This window comes from Gracilinanus agilis, chromosome 4, assembly GCF_016433145.1.
Source record: "Gracilinanus agilis isolate LMUSP501 chromosome 4, AgileGrace, whole genome shotgun sequence".
Classification (NCBI taxonomy): Eukaryota; Metazoa; Chordata; class Mammalia; order Didelphimorphia; family Didelphidae; genus Gracilinanus; species Gracilinanus agilis.
Genome location: NC_058133.1, coordinates 468,058,298 through 468,064,297, shown reverse-complemented (window position 1 = coordinate 468,064,297; position 6,000 = coordinate 468,058,298).

Below are 6,000 nucleotides of genomic sequence, written 5' to 3'. Positions count from 1 at the left end.
AGGAAGGAAGGAAGGAAGGAAGGAAGGAAGGAAGGAAGGAAGGAAGGAAGGAAGGAAGGAAGGAAGGAAGGAAGAAAGGAAGGAAGGAAGGAAGAAGGAAGGAAGGAAAGAAAGAGAGAGAGAAGGAAGGAAAGATAGAAAGAAAAACAGTCAAGCGCTACCTTCTTCAGAAGTAGGATTGCCACATTTCTACTTTGTTATCTTGCTTATCTTATCTCTAGTTTATGTCATCTTGCTTATAACTATAATTGTATAGCTCTCTCTCATTAGACCATAAGTTTCTTAAGGGCAGGGACTTATTTGGCTTTTGTCCTTGAATCCCCAACACTTAGCATAGGGCTTGGCATATAATAAATGCCTAATAAATCTAGGGGGTGGTATGGTGAATAAAATGTTAGTCTTGGAATGAGAAAGAGTTCTACCTGGAACATCTGTTGGTTGTGTCATCTTTGCAAGTCAGTCTCAGTGTCTTAATGTGTAAAATGCATCACGGGATTGTTGTGAAGAACTGGTGAAATAATATATGTAAGTTACTTTGTAAACCTTAAAGTGCTATATAAATGTTATCCATTCTTATTGGCTGTTTTTATCCCTCCTCAAAGCCTTTGGATAGGATATTGAGGAAGAGAGTAGAGTTCCTGAGTAAGAGGGGAAAAGAGCATCCCTGGTACACTCATTCTCCCTCCCCCTCTTCCTTCCTCCCTACCCCTTTGCAGGTAGAAATCTCTGTAATTCCTATCAACTGTCAACCTGGAAACACACAGAACCACTATAGTAGTCAGAAAAAGCAAATCTTTAATCAGGAAAGCCAAGCTCTAAATACCACAGGGAGCCAAAGCTCTGGAACTCTGGCAACAGTGTCTCTGGGAAAATTCACCACCAAAGATGATTTTCCAACGAGTAACAGAACTTAAGGGGGTCTTATATACCTTTTGGGGAGCTAAGGACAGGGAAGTATGATTGATTAGCTCCACAATGGCCACAGGGAAATGAGGAGTCTAGGGCTGGATCATCAGAGAGAGGCTGATGCTTTACAATGGATACAAAAAGGAAGATTCCCAGCCAGGGGCTAGCGGCTACCTAGGAGAGCACTTCTGCTTTTTTTTTTTTTTTTAATTTTTATTTAATTTATAACATGTGATAATGTATAATGTTTCTCCATGGTTATAGGATTCATGTTCTATCCCTTTTCTCCTCTCACCTCCTCCCATAGCCCACACACAATTCCACTGGGTTTTCATGTGTCATTTGATCAAGACCAATTTCCATATTACTGATATTTGCATTAGGGTGTTCATTATGAGTCAATATCCTGAATTATATTCCCATCCACCCATGTGATCAGGCAATCGTTTTTCTTCTGTATTTCTACTTCCACAGTTCTTTCTCTGGATGTGGATAGTGTTCTTTCTCATAAGTCCTTCAGAGTTGTCCTGGATCATTGCATTGCTGTTAGTACAGAAGCCCATTACATTCAATTTTATCACAGTGTATCAGTCTCTGTGTATAATGTTCTCCTGGTTCTGCTCCTTTTGCTCTGCATCAATTCCTGGAGGTCTTTCCAGGTCACATGGAATTCCTCCAGTTCTTTATTCCTTTGAGTACAGTAGTATTCCATCACTAACAGATACCACAATTTGTTCAGTCATCCCCCAATTGAAGGGCATACCCTCGTTTTCCAGCTTTTTGCCACAATAAAAAGTTCAGCTATAAATATTTTTTGTACAAGTCTTTTTCCCTATGATCTCTTTGGGGTATAAACCAAGCAGTGCTATGGCTGGATCAAAGGGCAGGTAGTCTTTTAGCTGTCTTTGGGCATAGTTCCAAATTGCCATCCAGAATGGTTGGATCAATTCACAACTCCAACAGCAATGCATTAATGTGGGAGAACACTTCTAAGACAAAAAGGGTGCTTAAGATTTGCTTATCTACTAATCCCACCCAAACTGGGATTATTAGGTACTTTAAGGTTCATTATTCAGTCTGAGACAAGGTCATTTTGGGGCTTCCCTTAAGGCAAGTTCCCAAGGGACAAGGGGCAAACTTGGGGGTTCCAGGAATACAGTTGACACAACCCATATTTATTTTATTTACTTAAAAAAGCTTTATTGATATTATCAATAATATATTATTTTATTGATATTATTTATTGATATTGATATTAGGTCATAGTCTCATATGTATACATACCATTTCACTCTTTCATTAGTTTTTCCAGTAATCAGAACTTTTAATGATCTCATTCATATTGTTGTATTGATGTATGTTCTTCTACTTTTGCTTACCTCATTCTGTATCAGGTAACATAAATCTAGTGTTTCTCTGAACTCTTTACATTCCTAAGTTGTTATAACTTATAAATCCAAGAATTCAACCCATATTTATTAACCACCTGTGGTGTCCAGAGTACTGTTTTAGGTAGTGGGGAAGATGTAAAGTTTGAAGACCTAATCCTTTGTCTTCATGGTGCTAAGTCTAGGAGGAGGGAATACGTACCCACAAATAACTACAATAAGGAAGAAGTCTATATGCATATCTCTCTCTCTCTCTCTCTCTCTCTCTCTCCATCCATCCATCCATCCATCCATCCATCCATCCATCTATCTATCCATCTATCTATAATACATATAACATATATTTATATGTATAACACACATATATATATATATATATTATATGCACACACATATGTTTGTTTCTGGTTGTGTAAATATATACATAAATTTATTTAGTCATTCAGTCATGTTACACTCTTCATGACCCCATGAATGAAGGAAAATTAATGTTAAATTACAATAATTTCTATATGAATTCTTTCTTAAATTTCTGGTTTTGAAGGTCAGCCAGCTTTCAAACTAAAGTAATTTACTCCTAGGCTTCAAGTCATCTGGCTTTTGTTAGAGCCTGGGTGGAGACCTGTTTCTTATTTAACTGTAAACAAGAACTCTCTTAGGTAAGGGAAGTCTGCAAGCTCTAATTATTGAACTTTGTAGCCAGTGGCTAGGGAAAGCTCCTTCCTTGTGAGATCCACTTCTCTTGTGATGAGGTAATGAGGAAGAGAGTCTCTCAGTCCACCTCTTCTCTCAAAATATCCAGCAATGGGGACTGGCAGGGGAGGTCCCAAGATTGAGCTGTCAGTCCAATCAGAAAGAGGACACAACTCTACAAGCCAGAGACAGGTGTCTCTTGCTCTCTTTTCCCTTAGGAGGCTGGGGAGAGGGCTGTTCATGGTTAGCAGACACATGCATCTTTTAATAAACAGTGTTATTCCTGGAGAAATGCTTTCATATTCTTTACTGGTTAAAATGGCTGCAAGACCTTAGTTATCCATGGGGTTTTTTGACAAGGATACTGGAGTGATTTGCCATTTCCTTTTCCAATGGAACCAGTGGATCCTTTTGTTAGGCAAACAAGAGTAAGTGACTTGCTAGGAAGAATGTGAGTCCATATTTGAATTGGGTCTTCCTGGTTCCAAACCCAGCACTCTATCTAATGACCCACTTAGCTGCCTCCTTGGCATACAGAGGTTAAGAAATCAGGCTTGAGATTCCCTTAGTAGGCTATAGGAAACCATTGTAGGAATTGGACCTGAGAAGTAATCTTGCATGGACTAGATCTGAGTCCAAAGGTTATTCTGGGAAGCTCAGTGGATAGAGAGTCAGGCCTGGAGATGGGAGGTCCTGGGTTCAAATTTGACCCCAGACACTTCCTAGCTGTATGACCTTGACTGAGCAAGTCATTTAACCTCTATTGTCATTTTTTTTTTTAAGGGTTATTCTGACAAAGCTGTGAAGGATGGGTTGGCGTTGGGAGGCAGTAAAGGACAGAAAATGTACTAAGAAACTCTTGTCTAGGTTGGTGTATATTGTCAGGAGATATCTAAACTACACTGAGGACCTTGTATGTGAGGTGGGAGCCCATAAGGCAGCCTGAGGATGTCCTGGCACAGGGCCATTGTTTCAGAATAAAGTCTTTCCTGCTTATGATAATTTTTCTTTGAGCCATTGCTGACAAAGGCTGAACTGGTCCTGGGAAAGGAAGAAAAATGCTATAGAACCCTTCTAGGAAACAGTGTAGGTGGGGAGAATGGGGAATGGACACTCGAATTCCACCTTCAGCACATACTAGCTCTAACTTTGCACAAGTTACCTTTGTTTCCTTGTCTATAATATGAGAATTCTTCCTAGTTGTGAAGATTAAATGGGAAAATATTTATAAAGCACTTGGCTCAGTGCTTGGCCCATAGCTGGTGCTTCATAAATGCTCATTCCCTCTCTCATTTCCTCAGAGTTCATTGATCTAGGCTAGGGAAACGATGGAGAACCTTTTAGATGGATGAGTGATGCGAGAAATGTCCTTAGGTGAAGGGAAGGGGAGCAGCCCAGTCCTGTGTCCCTCTGGCTTTCTAGTAACAAACTGGTGAACTTGTGCTGGGATGATGGCACATATGACCACCGAGAGGGCTCTCAGTGCCTCCTCTGGCATGCGTGCCACAGGTTCACCAACATGAATCTAGGGTAGTTTGTTCTGTTAAACCAGGCCTAGGATTTACTGTTGCAAGGAATTCTTAGGATTCTAAGTCTCAAATCAAATCAATCAATATGCATTTTAATAAGTGCCTGCTCTGTGTTAAGGGCAATAATGTATTTAAAGTGCTTTGCAAACTTAAAAACTCTCCATGAACACCATTATCATCATCTTGGTTTAATGGGGGAGAGGACCAGTGGATTCTATATATGAGAAAAATCTATTTTTTGTTCTAGTTTAGTGGTTCTCAAAGTGTAGTCCGTGGAGCCAGAGTATCCCCAAGAGCCTCTATGTCTATGAAGTAAAAACTATTTCAAATGCATAAAAATACTAAGTTATTTGATTTCTCCTGTGGCAACTATTGTTGGTAAAAAATGTTTATATTTAATGTCATACATTAAACATATTTAATATAACATATAAACTACACTAAAATATAAATTAGATATAATTCACACAATAAAAGTATAACAAAAGTATATAAAGTAATTACATATTATTTATATTTATATGGTATAACATTTCATTTTATATATAAGTATATATTAGATATTTATAAGAATACTAAGGCATTTTCATTTCTCCTGTAGTAAGTATTGCTAAAAATATACTGGTATATTTATAATAATACACTTATAAGATGATAATATAACAAATTGTGAGAATGTATTTATAAGAATACTAAGATATTTTGATTTCTCCGATGGTGAATATCGATAGGATAGATATGTAACTTCATAAGCAAAATCTCTTGGGGGAAGAATTCTCAATTCTTAAGAGTAAAAAGGGTCCTCATACCAACGTTTCTGAGTTGCTAGTCTAGTGTGAGAGATAATGTAATGTTGGACTTGGACAATGTTTTTATATTCTTGATCAAAGTTTCATTATCTGTTAAACAAAAGGGCTTGGAGCATATACTTTTTGGGTCCTTTTCAGCTAGAATTTTCATGCATCCCAAGAATTTATGTTTCTATCATCTTTAAGAAATTAATTCTCGTTTCTTCCATAAAAGCTGTTGTTTGTCCTTTGTTTTTGAAAAACAAAACCAAAAACAAAAACCAGTAACACCACAGGGTAATGACATGTGCACAATTTGGATTTAAGTGAGACAGTTGTACAAAATCTTCTGCCTCACTCTCTGCTAGTTATCAAAGCCCAGTGGCAAGACAAAAGTCAGGAGAAGTGGTGGTGGCCTGGGATGCAGGAGAATGACCTTGGCCTCTTTGATATCTGACCAAGCTTTAAGTGCTCCACAGCACCTGTTGCAGCTGTGGCTGGTATTCCAGCTATGATCTCAGATGGACTAAGTACAATTGGAACCAATTGTTCTTATCTGTCCATGTTTCACATGCTTGGGGTACGTATACTCTTTCCCCCCAACCCCCTCATCGATGAGTTTGTGGCTCATTGTTATCCTCAACCTGGTCTAGTCCATCTGCAGAGATGTTTTATGGGGGTGTGATCCCTGGCCAT